Source organism: Lasioglossum baleicum, chromosome 10 (genome assembly GCF_051020765.1).
Source record: "Lasioglossum baleicum chromosome 10, iyLasBale1, whole genome shotgun sequence".
Classification (NCBI taxonomy): Eukaryota; Metazoa; Arthropoda; class Insecta; order Hymenoptera; family Halictidae; genus Lasioglossum; species Lasioglossum baleicum.
In genome coordinates, this window is record NC_134938.1 from 9534948 (window position 1) to 9551066 (window position 16119).

At 41.5% G+C, this 16119-nt stretch overlaps 1 protein-coding gene across 3 annotated transcripts in view; it reads right to left on the reverse strand.

Moving 5' to 3' along the window:
- Positions 1–16119, reverse strand: part of Egfr (epidermal growth factor receptor) — a 230640-nt gene that overhangs the window by 86452 nt on the left and 128069 nt on the right. The gene's annotated exons all lie outside the window — the stretch shown is intronic.

A 16119-nucleotide genomic window follows, 5' to 3' on the forward strand; every position in this document is an offset into this window, starting at 1 on the left:
GTATTTATATTTTCAGAATGACACACAGTCCGAACGTGAGTTAATTAATGTCCGGGACGAATTCCCTCCCCGTCATTACTCTCAAGTTTCCTGCAATAAAGATGGCGTAAGAGCGGCACCAGGTAAAAGATACACACCGCGAATTTTACAAAGTACAGTGGATACATTTCACATTCGACAGGCCAGCCATCAACGTTCGTGCACGCATGTTGGCTTGTGCAATGAAGAAATTACAGTTCACGTTTCGATAATTCGACCAACCCCAATTTCGTCGACAAAGGCGAAGGTATAAGGATCGACGGAGTGAATCGGCGGTATCGAAGCGCCAACAAGTGCGGCGCATACGGATAATGTATGCACGGTGCAGCTAAAACAAAGCAAAATCGAGTGAAAGTGCCACGAGGGCTCCAGGCCAGCGACGATAAAACGCTGCGTGTAGAAGTCGCGGCTGTAAAACCGACCTGGAACCGTGTACAGAGTCCATCAAACACTTCTCTATAACTCCCGGGAGTGTATTATATTGATTAGCAAACAGTCGGTGTAATAGGCGAGCGGCGCAAGTGGGTGTCCCGAAAGAGGAACGAGATCGTTGCCATCGATTACGTCGCCCGGAGACCTAACGTAACGTCTAATAAAAGCTTCGCACACGGACACGTACACAGGACACCGTGCACCGACGGCGATAGTCGGCGACACGCAAGATCAATTATCGGATGATCGAGCACCGGTTAGGCTAGCGCTATTCGCTATCCTTCGACGCTTGGCGCGCGCTCATTTGCGTAAGGTCCGACTGGCACGTAGGCTCGTGGGCTCGCAATCAGAAAAACTGACGTATAATCCGCGTAATTACCAGCCAATCCACCGTTCGTAATCCTGGCTGGATACAGAAGGCAACACTCGGCCTACCCATCGGCCGCTACGCCTTTCATTTCGCGCGACCCACGCACTCTGATCTGGATAGCGACTTTTTCTAACCGAAAAACTCGATTCTTCATCTTCAACATTTTCAGATATTTCTTAAAACCTTCGAGATCCCTCGTTTGAGATAATCATGAGGGAGGAACCTAACGAGGACACAGTGTAGTTATTAACAAGCTCGAAGTCGGTCGATCGCCAGGTTTCAGATCGGGCCACAAGCAAAAAGAGAAAACACTTTCCGCGATCGACTCGAAGGCTCTCGGAAGACCAATGGATTCAATCCACCGCAAGAAATACTGAGATACGTGTAATTGCGTACACGAAATCGCGTGTACAGCCCGAAAAAAGGGAAAACCTGATCGCACAAGGTCGGCGGTATTCTGCGAACGCGGAGCTTCGTTTCAGGAACGAAGGTTCGCGCGAATATACTCGAAGAGCTCCTTGAATCCCCTTATTCTCCAAACTGTTTGTTAACCCGATTTTCCAAGAGAATTGGAAGTTGCGAGTTCGAGTTAGTAGAAGTCTCTAATTGAGTTGTAGTAATTTTGCTGTCCTTCTTTGTCGAGATGATTAAAACTTTATGACTGGAGCCCAGTTGGTATAATTATGGATCACTTTGTATATTCTCTGGCACGGGAACCGAAAGGGTGCAGGGTCAACCAGTATATTGGAAAATGTTGAACCGCCAAGTGCAGCTTTCTATATAAAAATTAATGTTCATTTTATCACGTGTTCGATCGTAGTTGATAGAAAGTAAGCGTCCGGTTGCAGAAAGGGTTGATTACCAAGAACACTTGCAGCATTCCAGGTACCACCTAATGCTGATCCCCAAGGTGCAGAGAACCGCTAAGTGCAGCTGAGCATCGCGGTGCATTTCCTTTGAAATCCCGGCGGGTCGATCGTGCGGGAAAGGCGAGGTTGAAAAGGGGGCGCTAAAAAATCGCATAATTTCAGGTCGCGGCGTCCGAAACCTGGAACCTTTGAACCCGAGGCTGGTCTCGCAGCTCGGCTATCTCCGGGCAGGATCCGTGGAACCCTTTGTCTTAGCCAGAGCACGAGTTCGAGAGCGTATAATATGCGGTCAGCCTCCGGAGAGGGCTCACGAGTCTGCTGGGTATCCATCTAACCAGTACACACTCGTGGTACTCGCCGTGTACCCAGGTACATACCGACACGAGTTTCTCAGGGGGGGCTCCTCTCTCTATCTGCGAAGGATCTCTCCGGTGGTACGGGACGAGCTCGTGCTGACCTCGGGGGCTAAAGATTACGAGGGCTCGCTACGACTAGAATTCAACCTCTCCGGACCAAGACGTATAGTCGCATGCACGGCGTATATACCCTCCGCCGAGGCAGTATATCCAGCCTTCGAGCACGTAGTTAAGCGCCCAAGTCCGGTTGCAGAGGAATCTTATGACCGCGTATTTTTCCGCTGATGCTCGGCGCCATTAGACCGGCTGCCGAGGGAAAGGAGCCATTATTCGACGACCTGACGCTTCCCATTTTTTACGTCGGCCGATCGCGCCGCTCTACACCGGTAATTGAAAAACTATTCCATCCCGTACCCTTTCAGTTCTCGTGCCCGTGAAAATTAGTCTGACCTTAGGAAGTGGTCCATGAATTTTACTAATTCGGGCCCAGTCATAAAGTTTGATCTATAAATTTAATTACAAACAACGAGTATTTCATATTGTCTCGAAACTGTTGAAGCGAGTTCATTTAATCAACGAATCTAGAAATTAATGAACAACTATCTTAATAATTCTACGCACTGCTCTATATTGATCAAAAGTATTTTTAAAATTTGTCAGCGACAGAAATTGTGATATCTAGACTGCGGATCTTTACGCAAAATAAAATTTTTGAATAGCAACAAACTCGGCCGTAGTAAAATTGTAATTTCTTCCTTAAAATGTTTAATAGATTGAGAATAATATAACAGCAGCATTAAATTCGACTAATGTCTTTCCTGTTTTAGATTACACCCGCTCATTTTTGTAATAAATGCATTTCATCAAACTCTCTTCAAATTTCTTTCTTGAAATGTTTAATGGGTTGAAAACAATATAACAGCAGCATTAAATTCGACTAGTGTGTTTGCTGTTTCAGATACCACCGACTCTGTTTTCTCATAAATGCTTAAAATCCGCAGCCTAGTGACATCATTTTCTTCGCGCGTTTCTCAATACGTATTTTGATATCGTCGAGGAATTTGACGAGCAGGGCCAGTATTACGTTCTTTTCCTTGAGAGTCGCGTGTTTGTTCTAGGCTCCGACTGAAGATTAACATTTAGATGCTGACAGTAGGAATACAACTTCGTGTACGAGAAAACGTGGCGGCCAACGTCCGTGATAAGAGATAAGAGCGTTGTCCAACAGTGGTTCGTGAGTTCTACCAGGTGTAAGTGGCAACTAATAAAGCAGAGCCTTATCTGCGACGATGCTGGAACGTAGCAGCTTCTCTCGAACGCGAACCAAGACGAAGACATCGTTCTTGCGGCGATCCTGCACGCGAGCTCAGAAAACATTCGAAGAAAAACGTTCGGCCTTCCTCCGCAACCGCACATTACGTCGTCACCAGGCGACAGGAAAATTATGCACCGAAGAACGCTCTCGACCTTTTTACCTCTTTAAAAATACCCGGCCGGCGTATTTCACCGATTATTACTTAAAGATCAATCGTTGAACCCTCCGCTTGTGAAACGGTGATTATTCCGCGACGGTAGCGATGGCTCCAACTGTTCAAACGCGTTCCTACCTCGCAACACTTGCTATCGTTTCACTTCTTTCACTATCAATTTATTTTTACTTTGACTTAGTTTCATAGTTAAACCTAGACAGCCGATTTTACGCATTTGTGACAACAATGAGTAGGTGCAATTTAAAACAATGAAGACATTAGCAGAAGTTCAAGATACTGTTATATTATTTTTAATCCGTCTGCTGCTTTAAATCGTACCTACTCATTTTTATCATAAATGCATAAAATTAATGGAAGATTATTGAACAAATTTGTTTCTTTGTGTATGTACATGTATTATAAAAAGACTGGCTAATAATTTGGATACATTCATGTTTTCAGAAATCAATAAAATAGTTTGATTTTCTTTACGTGAAATACAAAATTCCTTTTAAAATCATTTTTAATTGGAACCAGGCTAGAACAACGTCCAAGATTTAATTTCTAGATTAATTGCATTAAGGAGAATGCAATTTCTCATCGTGGAGGTGAAATATGATCGAGATGGTGTTAAATTCGATGAAACTTTCACTTTCGCTGTTCGTTAACGATTTACGCGAGTTATAAATTGCTCGAAGATCCATAGGTTATTAATCATTACGGCAAGTCCGAGCTCTTCAGTTTTCATTTCATTAAATCAATTAAGCACTTCGGTCCTGTGAAATTTTTATGATTGCCGGTTCAGCAGTCATGCGGTTCGCTACCAGCGTCATTTCTCACGAGTCTCATTTCTCAGAATTTCGATTTCTCTTGAGGAACCGCTGTCACGTGTGAGTGACGTTTACCATTTCACGGCTCGCACTCAAAGGCGCGAAGATTCTTGTTACTTAACGGCGGTATATCCTGATGTTCGCCTACTTTTTACGTTTTATAATGTTATTTATAAACGGAGATTCTTCTACGATTTAAACTTTTTGCGAGAGTTTCAAGTTGTGACTTAAAATACTGTTTAAAGCGAATCCAAGCTTTAATCATATCTATTCAAACACTGTCTCGTATCTGCAATGCTTCGAGAGATAATGATCGTTTACACTTCAGGGCGGACGTAATGTACACATTTGTACTGTTAGATGTTATGATAAATACTACGCTGTTCAGTGAGTCGACGAAAAATTAGTAAGTCGTCGAGAATGATGTTGAAAAACAATATGACAGGAAATTTCTCTTGTTAATATATTATAAATATAAAATTATAAACTGAAGAAAAACGTATTTCACCAACTGGCAGAATATCTGTGGTCGAAATAAAATACTAATAAAATAGAAGCAATACAAGTGCATAAATGTTCAGCCTAACGAAACGTTGCAACAACTTATGGACCTGCAGTTCAGTGCAATAGCTGCATTCCAATGGCGCCAGATTCAAAAAGCAGGAAGAAACATGAAGAAACCGTGCATCGAATAGTGCAGCACGGATCAGGGCAGAAGATAGTTCGAGGATCGTGGATGATCGTGATGCAATCGCGGATCTATGATCCTCGTGGCTGGGTCTTGACTCGCGGGAAATCTCAGCCCCGGGACACCGTGTATAGTCCTCGCAGGATCGTGCATCCTGCGGCTCGTCGAACGCTATACTCGCCATTCGAGCGCGACTTTAGCGTCGGTTTAACCTCATTCCTGCCGGTGACGTCACTCTTGCCTTTCCCTCGACTTCTGGACCTTCCAGCATCTCCCGAGATGTGCAACCGAGCTATCGACTATTATAGTCAAAGACGATTATTCGATTAGGTTGTGCCTCTCTTTTCGAAACAGTCCTCGGAAATTAAACGAATTCACTAAATAGTGGCCCATAACGTTTCCAACAGATTTAACAGAAGACGAATTAGACTAAATTAATTTAATAATAAATGCCTATAATATTATTAAACTGAAATTAAATTGTGTTTCTCGATATTTAACAATTAGTACAAACATAGGAATAGGAACGATACTTCTTTTCTAGAAGCAAATACCTGTGATATTAAATTCTGTTAAAGTGAAATTAAATTGTATTTCACGATATTTAATAATTGGTACAAAAAGAACGATATTTTTCTAGAAGCAAATGCCTGCGATAATAAATTCTGTTAATCTGAAATTAAATTGTGTTTCTCGATATTTAATAATTGGTACAAACATAGGAACAGGAACGACATTTTTCTTTTCCTCTTAGTAAAATATAAACGACGAAAGAGTTCATTGTGGGAAGAATTGTGATCAAAGAATAAAACTAGAGGGTTATTGTTGCTCGCTCGCTTCGCTCGCTCGCGAGTAGGGTTGTTTTTGCTCGCTCGCTTCGCGAGCTCGCGGATAGGACTGCTCTTGCGAAAGGGTTAGTGGTACGCATGGCTAGTAGTACCTATAGCTATTAATGTTTTTTTGATTTGGTGTGTGACTCTCCACGAGCCACACAAAGAACTTCCCGATTCGTTAGTTGCAGTATATTATTATCATTATTTTTAGTACGTTTTAAGAAGATTATACGTTTTCAGGGAAATTCAATAGTTTTCTACTTATCAAGATGTTTGCTATATGGCGTCGCCTTAAACGAACATCGTAGACTCGTTGCTCGCAAAATAAATTGTCTTAATTATTATAGTTTTTCGCAAACGATACGACTCCTCATTATCCGGGTTAGCAGTATTGACCTTGGTTTTCTTCGATACTGTTAATTTAAATTGTCCCAAAATATATAAACCGCTCAATTTTGAAACTCTGCTCAGTGCTACATACAACATGTGTAAAGTTCGTTTTTCTGATGTTTTAAAATTCAAACATACTTTTCTCGTATGTTTGTCCCTGACTTTTATGAATCGTAATCGCTTCAGCAGGAACCACTGGAAATTGACTACGTGTGATTTGATATTTTTCCTCACTCGACATATTTACTTGATTCGATATTTTTATTATTGGTGGCAAATTTTGATGAATATTTGCATTTTTCATATAATCACGATAACGAGTTCTTACTTTCACTCCTACTCTGGCCAATTGAAAATCTAACCACAATATAGACGGAATTTTAGTATTTTCTTGAAAAGTAATAAATTTTAATATTCCGCATGTGTGCTCCATTAACCAATCCGTTTTCAACATTAATGTTATTAATAATTATCATATTGTTTATATTAATTTTCAATTTAATCTCAGTTAATAATTCGTTTTGAACTGATTGTTTTTTTAAAGATTGTAATATAAATTTTTTTTGTACTTTCATCGATATTCTTTGAAAATGTATTCTCGGGAGTAGAGATGATTAACTCACTCTTGCATTGGGATAATTTTCGATTATTGTAAGCGGAAACATTAGCGTAAGGTACAAAAAAAAAATTTTTTTTTAAATTAAAAAAATTTTTTTTAATTTAAGAAAAATGAAAAAAAAATTTTTTTGTGTAATTACGTTTGTTTCTTCGGTGGAAACTTTCCATTCTCTCGTATAAATTGCATTGTAGAATCAACTCCGTTCGAAAAAAACTAAAAATCTAAAAAACTACTTGACCAATATGGACCAAAATCTAATCAGCTCTAAGTTACGACGGGGCACATCGATTGCATCATTCATCATTCTGATCGCGTTGTTACTTTTTCAGAAAACGTTAACGAAAAATTTGATACCATAGAAACAGACATACGCACACACACACACACACACACACACATACGAACATTTTGCTTAAAATAGTCTAGAATGACTGCAATGACCATGAAACGTGAAGATCTGCTAAAAAATCGATTTTCGATTTTCGGGGTCATTACAATAACTTCCCTATAAAATCGGGAAGTTAATAGGAAATATTAAATAATCTGATTACTTCTATTGTACATATATTGCTAACCAAACCTTTCTAGACTTCTTTTAGACTTTTGACAAAGTTACTTGTATTAATACTGCCTGAATCTTGATTCAGGACCACCGTACGATGCGCAGCCCGTGAAAGTACGGCGATTGCGAAATTTAATGGGCTATGATTCGGCATGATTTTGAGGCAATGCATACTTTCCTTTTCCTTGCACTCGCGGTTTGCCTCGCTTTTATTGTGCTCCTGTAATTTAAGGACTCCTCGCTTTCTTTTCTTGTGATTATCATGCCAAATTGTTTCATTACGACTTTATGGACAAGCTCTTTGGGAATTCAGAGAAACAGCAAATTCTTCTCTCTTTTTTAATAATCGTTTCGCAAAACCCTTTTAACCTGGTAACATTTCGAAACAGAACGACATTACACCCGAGTTTTTATTGTATCCTCTTTTTGATAAACATCGATGGTTTATAAAATTTGTATAATCAAAAGAGAAGTACGTCTTGCAAAATTATTTTTAGAATAACTTTCCATCGCGGATAATTTTTCCTCGGCGTCAAGCGATTGTTAATGATTGCACTATCAACCTGTCATTAGGCTAAATTATGGTTCTCATTAACGCGCGAATTTCGTAATTCGCGGGGAAACAATGCCGAGGCGACAGTTAAATATTACAGTAATCGCGTGTCCTTTCGCGCCAATCAGAGTTTCCAATAACAATGCCGGCAAAAACCTTAATAATATCCTTGGAAACCAATATCCTTGGTGCGACGACGACTCTAGTACTTACTAGACAATCGAAAATGGCAGATCGCATTGTCTCGCAATATCTCCTTTGGCATTGTTGCAACTGGTAATAAGCAATTCCTCGCGAAACTAACGAGAAAACCAATCTCGAACATTGTGCGACAAATAGTACGATCTACAGTGAACCACAGTAAAATCTATAACATTTTTAAAAGAACTTATTTATGGGGGAGCCTGTATTGAAAATTTTAAAAATACATTTTGTACATCTGTGTCAATTATACATATTCTGAAAATTTCATCAAAATCCGTCACCGTGCAATAAGCTACAAACATTTAAAGATGGTGAAAATTCCAGTTTCTTTTTCACGATTTTCAGCCTATAAATAAAATAAATCTTTTAATGCCTGTAGTTTTTTCGCGCACCCACCGATTCTGATGAAATTTTCAGAACATGTGTAATTGACATAAATTTAGAAAACGTATGTTGTAAATTTTCAATACTGGCCCACAGGAAGAAGTTATAAACAACAACTTTTATTTCTTACTTTGTAATTCCGACCAATTGCAATTTTCTCAAAATTTCTTTCTCACGTCATGTACTAAATTAATTGGTCTAACTTTTAAAAAATATTCAAGTGGTGGTTCACTGTAACTAGAATCCTTTTTCAGAAATGATTCAGAACAAAGTGCTCCGCGAGGCTCGATTGTAGCAGATTCCATTAATAAAGCTAGCACAGGTAACAATTACGGAGAGATGATTATCGACCAACGTTCTCTGTTTCCAGAACGCATCGTCATGAGGCGGGCGAGTGTCGAAACGAGCGAGTCAATGACTCGTAAGAAAATTAACATTTTTTTCTGTGAGGAGGTACAAGCGCGTTTTCGAGGTCCAACGTAACGTGGAGGCGAGATCCGTGTGTATACGGTACGCGTATGTGTGCGCTGTGTATTCTTTCCCTTGAGACTTCACGAAAGCAGGTGAGGTACACATCCCATTGGGAACCGACGTCAATAGCCTCTAACTAAGATGGGTCCTAAGGGTCTGGGCACGGGTTTTAAAGTGTCCCATCGGTGTTCGAAAAGCTACGGTACTCTCGAGTCGTCTGTATTGTGTCTGGGGAAACCCGTGAGCACCATTTCGGGCCCACGCAACCGGGAAATATATTTTCGAAAGTCAGCGAAGAGGCTGAACTGAAAACCAGGTAAAAAGATGTTTCTCGCATTCCATGCGACTTGGAACGAGCATTCCGTGTTCACTTAATCTGTGCTCCGCAATATTCAACATGTAATATTAAGATACAGTAAAAAGTATTTGTACACTCTTTAGAAATTAACAACTAATTCGAAGTGGACCAAAACAGCTCGCGTTTTCTTGAGATTTTAGAAAGATTAATTTTTTAAAAATTGCTTTTGGTCGAAATCGATCAAGGTTGTTATGAAATATAATTTTTTTACACTCACTGTACGTATCTATTTTTGTTTTACACTTATAGGAAGGAGATTTTAGAAGATGCGGAAGAATTTTCATCCCGAGAGACGTATAAATTATTCTCCGAATCGAAGACCATCAATTCTGAATAGTACACTCGCTAATTATGTTATTATTCGATAAATAATAAAATAAATATTAAAATAAAATTTATATGTACTTGATGTATGTACTTCCATGTTATTTTAATCGTTTAGTATATTTCCAATGGCATTTTAATTCCCCGAGACGAATAAAACGATAGGGCACCGAGCGAAAGAACAAAAAAACACGTCTGTGGTCAATATGTGTATAAATTATTACAGAAATAATATTAACTGACGCTGCCGAGCAGCTAGCAGTCAAGATAAAAATCGTATTTGAATGATCATAAGTCTCGGCCACGATATACGCCATACTATCGAGCGAAGTAAACACAATCCGGTCACTCGCAGTCGTTGCACTTACAATAAAAAGATTGATACACGTTCCTTTGGTTTCTTTCGCGTGGTATCTGCGCGATAAGAGATAAATGCCTATATAATCCTAAACGAATGACCCTAACAGAGGTCCGCGGCGCAGGTAATACCGAGCTTATGTTGCGCGAGACTCCATTAGCGGATCGTTTGATTTTTTCCAAAACCGGTGAAAATAGTTAGACCCGATTTTCCGTGGAAGTTTAACGCCACACCCATTCGGCGAACCTAACCGGGCCGGATCGAGCTGGAAAACTGGTCGATGTGACAAATTGCGCGATATCAAGGGATATCGAAGTGGAAAGGGGCGAGCGCTTGCGCAATCAGCTTATCAGCTACGCGTGTCCTGCCTTTCCGATGAAAATAATGGTGCGACGAAATCGCCGCTCTAACAATGCACGTTGCATCGGTTACATTAACAATCGCTTTTCTACGGTCACAGCGGAAACGTGCCACGACGCGATGAAAAAGCGGAAGAATTTCGTGTGGGCAGCACCTTTATCTCTCTCTCTCTCTCTCTCTCTCTCTTTTACACGCGTCATCGGTATTCCGAGGTTTCGCAGCTACGAGCAGCTCTATGCTACAGGCAAACAACGAGTCTTTCTACAAATTCGCATCTGTTAATTCCTGTATCAAGATTTATTTTATCCACTGGGAGGTGCTCGGTGATAAGAATATTAGCTGGCTGCGAAAGTAATGGCTTTGAACGGCAACTCTGAGGCGATGTGCGGATTTTTGTGCAAAATAAAAATTTTATAAGAGCGCAATTTTGAACTAAAACGTGAGCCGCGATAATAAAACCTGCTGAAAATGACATAGGCCCTTCTTCCATTGGAAAAAGACTGAAAACTGAAAGACTTCCTAATTGCGCTCATATAAAATTTAAAAAGGTCGACATAGGCTCTTCTTCCAGACACCCATTCACTTTTAAAAACCTACAAAATGGGAAAAATTACATTGATGTCTTACATCATTATGTTTCTCTTTCAATCGAATATTTGACGGGCCTTTATTCATTTTCCCGGTGTCCCTAAATTCCCCAGACTAACAAGTCCCCGTTGCCTCATATTTAACAAACACAGAAACGCCACGAGCTTGTATAGAGACGCTCGGGCCTAATGATATGCATTAAGACAAAGTTTTCCATAAATTACCGAAACGTCCCGCCGCGTAGCGATGGTTTTCCATTGGAATCGTATGGATGACATTCTAATGCCATTCCCCGTTGCCCTTTCCCTTTCGTAGCCGACACGGGGCAGCACGGGGCCGATTAATGTCCCTGCGTTCGAGAGTAGGCGCGTCCTTAGAGGAGGCAGAATACGTATGTATACTTTTACATTCGGGTACGGTGAACGCATCCTACATCATACTCGCAGCGAGCGGACGCGGACGCGCGCATCCATATGTACGCATAACCGTGTAACGACATCCCAAACGTGGTATCCGATCGTTCAGCGATGCGACGTTCGCTGCATCGTTACCTTGACGAACGCTGTTCGCACACTGGGCGATCTAATCGAGCTCCGTTTAGTGCATCTTAACGAATTATAGGGCAAGCTCCGGCTCCTTTTGTCTACGGCGGAATAAATTTGTCGATGTAAATCATCCCCGTCCCCGCTTTACTGTCGCGGAACGGCTCGACCGTACGGTCGTCCGTTCCAGGAATCCCGGTGACTAGGAATTTTACGAGCGTTAACATGCCAGCCAGCTATGAAATTTGGATGGCGAATCGCTGTCCAATGGGAATCCGGTTAATTGACAACGTGGGACGCCGGAGAACCATTACGACGCATAGAGAGTCTAACGAGCGCTGTTCATTACTCTATATGGACCCATCAATGTCTTCCTTTGTGATAGGGATAACGCATTCACGCAATGACTTCATCGAGCATGCACCGTGAAAAGATCGCTGGGTTTCCGTGCAATATTTCGGAGCTGCGACTTTTTTAAAGAAAAGACGACACGATCTTCGTTCGTGGATTCGTTCGTGGATTCGTTCGTTGAATATTTCTTTTAAAAACAGAAATAACACTTTCTTCCTGCCAGTTTCAAAACTCGAATAGGGATTATCGATGATTTGATCGAAAATCAACAGATTATGACAACACCTTGATCATCCGGAAAGAACGCCACGATTGAGTGTCATCCGAAGAATTAATTTATAATTACCGCGAAATTCTTTAATTAGTTTTCAATTTTGTTGCCACCAAATTTCCTCCAAAGGACAGTTCTTGACTGCTACTTATCTTGAACAATTTTGTTTGCTAATTATATTAAATAATTCTCAAACTTTGTTGTAATTTATTGTATATTTGTGGAAGTTTGTTTTTAGCTAGAAAATACGGCTCAAATAAATGAAGGAAGAACCAAATACATATAAAAACGTTTCATTTACATTTTCCTTTCTCCGATGTCGAATCACGCTCGACAAAGGAGTGCAAAGGATTAATGCATTGATTGAACATACATCACGGTAAAAATCTGTATAAATTAATGTAAGATGGTGGCATTTAGAGGGCTCGTATTGATCGCGTATTTTCCAGGACACGTTCCGCGGAGCAAAGGGTAGCTAACCGGCCGCGACCGAGGGAAAGGAAGAAGGTGGACGTTTCCCCCGGTAGCCGGAAAGGTTTGAAAAGGTAAGCCACCTAATGGTCCGGCGAGGTGGCAGATGTCACATGCCCACTGCGTGGCCGGATGTTTTTCAAACGGGCGTTTTGCCGGGAACACGAGCGAACGGCTTCTTTTCTTACCCCGGCATTCAGGTCTCTCCGGCTGTTACTGACGATCCAGCGAACATTAGGCGGCCTCTAGATCCCGGGAAAAGACCGCGCCAAGAAGAAATTCCAGGCTTGTGCAATTCGTGTGCTCGGGGGCATGTATATCGCCGCGGAGTTACGTATTTACGTATGTGTAACGAGTTCGCGTACCAATTGGAACGTGGCGTATCGAGGGAACAAGGAAATCATGCTCGAAGTATTCCTTCGAACCGATGTCGAAAGGAGAAACTTATCGGAGGAACGCTCGAGACCTAGATAAAGGAAATATCCGACGAAGCGTGACGGACAACGTATCGTTAATAAAACGTGCAGTACCAGCAAACAAATTTTTAATCAAGCTTCGCGACTACGAACTTCCGTGCGTAAAGTCACGTCCACACTGAAGCAACGTCGAGCAAATTTTTAGTCGGTGGAAACAGGAAGCAACTGTCCAGTGTGGGCGTAGCTTCACCTTCCGGTTATCATTAACACTAGACTGCGGATTTTTATGCATTTAGGAAGAAAGTGGCTGGGTGAAATATAAAATAGCGAACAATTAGAATGATGTTTTCAATGTAAAAAGTCTATTAAGGGATGAAGTGACTTTTTATTTAACTCCTGCTGTCCACAATCGTTGCAAAATAAAAATATTTTGCGTAAAGATCCGCAGTCCAATTAACACTTTATGTACTACTATTAGTAACTATTAATAGACTTTTGAGGGTGAGTCGTTGGTTTACGATTTGAATTGCTATTGCCATTGAAAGACTCTTTTAAAAAATCCTCTGCCACGGTTCATAGACTTTCAACAATTATGGAATAATCACCGGTGCTAAGCGAGTTTGAATATTTCAGCTAATTGGAACCGAACCGAGTGATGTAAGCTAATGATCTTTTTTCTTGATTGCTATTTCGTACAAGATTTCGAAACTTTCTTTTGACGTGGCATAGTCTGTCGATAACCTATCGATAGGTTTTAGTAGATAAAGTGTTAATGGAACAATTTGTAATCTTTGAAATATCGAAACGAATTGCTACTAGTACTTGAGAATGTTCGGATTGATATCATCTCTGGCTCAGATAAGTATCTGCAGACCTTGCGCAGGGTCGTATGACGATTTTCGTTGGCCCTGACCATTGCGTGACTTTTGGGACGATTTCGTACTTTACATAAAGATAGCCAAATTAATTTTGTGCGTGCATAAGATTGTAGAAGGAGCCGTAACAATGAAGTCGATGACTTCCCACTACCAAATTGTTTCTCTTGTCATAACCCTTAAACTCCTGCGAGTTCTAAACACCGATATTTCCCCAACCCGTAAAATTAATTTCAGAGCTTAATTTTTGTCAAGTACTATTGAGAAACTACTGTTCGAAAAATCTGCATAAAATCAGAGAAATTGAGGAAAGGCGAGTCGCACGTTAAAGCGGGCTGCGCGGAGGCTCGACGTGAAAATCCCCGTGAAATGTAGACGAACCGTTTACATTCGCTCGGTGGATCGAATGCACCGTTAATCCCCAAGCCCGATACACTTCTGACAAGGAGATCGTATTGCGATGGTAACCGCCGCGCCACGCGAAATCGGAGTAAGGTCGATCGAGCGCTAATTCCGCTGGCGATCGACGCAGGGACACGTTTGCCCGTTGCACCGGTGTCAAGATGATCAAGAGGGATCGGCGCGCTGTCGGTTCCCGCGGGGTAAAAACCGATATATCTGGTCACGTATCGTCCGCGACAGCGAACAAATGGTTCCGCGGATCTGTTTACGTTCGGGGTCAGAATTTATGGGGCGAACGTGCACGTCGCGGACTGGCGCGCACGTGAAAGTCTCTAGCCAGCAGCGATTTCGACGAAGAAACACGGCACCGATCGGTTGGCCGGCCGGCCCTTTATAAATCTTTTGGCTGGAAAGCCTGCGAGCCTCGGTATGCTCGGCTTTTTACCGAAAACGCGCGCGAGACCTGCACGGCACGGCGCGGCGCGGTGCAAAGCGCGTCACAGAAACGACGACGACGTCAGGATACTCCGGGCCTGTGTTGCACGAGGGAAGAATGTACGCAAGAAATGTTAAGGCGTGTCGATCCACCGGGTCTCGGAGACTGTGTCTCTCGACGCCGTTTCTCCAGAAACTTTCGCCATCGCCGCGCGAACGCGCTCGAGCTGCCAGATCGAGCGACAAACTCTGCGGTAGCCAAACTAGACCGCACGGAAGCTTTTGCAGGGCCTTGGACACACTCCATTCTACAGGATCTGTCATTCATCAGTCATCGCGTTGCTATATTTTCTTTAGAACTTGAAACATTAATGTATGAAGGCGTCCGAGCTGCGAAATACGGTAGCAAACTATGCGATAGCCAAGCTAGATCGTGCAAAAGTCTCATCCAGAACATTCTACAAGATCAAGTCAGGGTCACCGGGTCACGGTTGCTATATTTTTTTTTTGAAAGCTCTAAACATTGTCGTGTGACGGTGCACAAGCTGCGAGAGGAAATAGCAAACCTTCTAAACCGAAATTTTGTCATGAATGTGTATAGACAAACAGGTTCTTGAGAGAGAAACAATGCTATTTTGTACATATATGATGTCGGCTTCATTACACTTTATTTTCTCTGTCTAATATGTTTGCTATATGATCCACGCTTGTAAATTGACTATATTAACGTATGAAGTAAACACAGAACTGTTATGTAAACAAAGAGTACTGTGAGGCACAGCTGTTGTCTGTTCTGTGCTACAGTCATCGCGACATGATATAATAATTTCCATGATTTCCATTTTTTAACATGATTTCTTTACAGCACGAATTAGCAGTTTTATTGTAGAATTGACGATATTATATTTCTCTTTAAAAGCTTCAGACAATGCCGCGTGACCATGTTCGACAATGATCAAACTCGTGCAACGCCTAAAGGGGAAGTTAGGGTACAGTGAACCAACGAGGAACTATAAAAATGAAGGTTTAGTGAAGCAGTGGACTATAAAGAAGTTCCAACGAAGCTATTGTTCGAAAACACAAATCAGTGGATGTTGCCAAGCTAAGGAAGCGAAGCTTCTAATGAGGGTGATAAGTTGCAATGAAACATCGAAAAGCTATAGAGAAGTTCCAGTTGCATTATTACCATGTTAGAGAAGCTGTGTATCTCTGCTTGAGTTACGAAATGGCGCGTTGAGATCTCGCCGCTTCTGGTAAACAAGGTAGCAACTAGTGAGGAATACGAAGGTAGAAGCTATC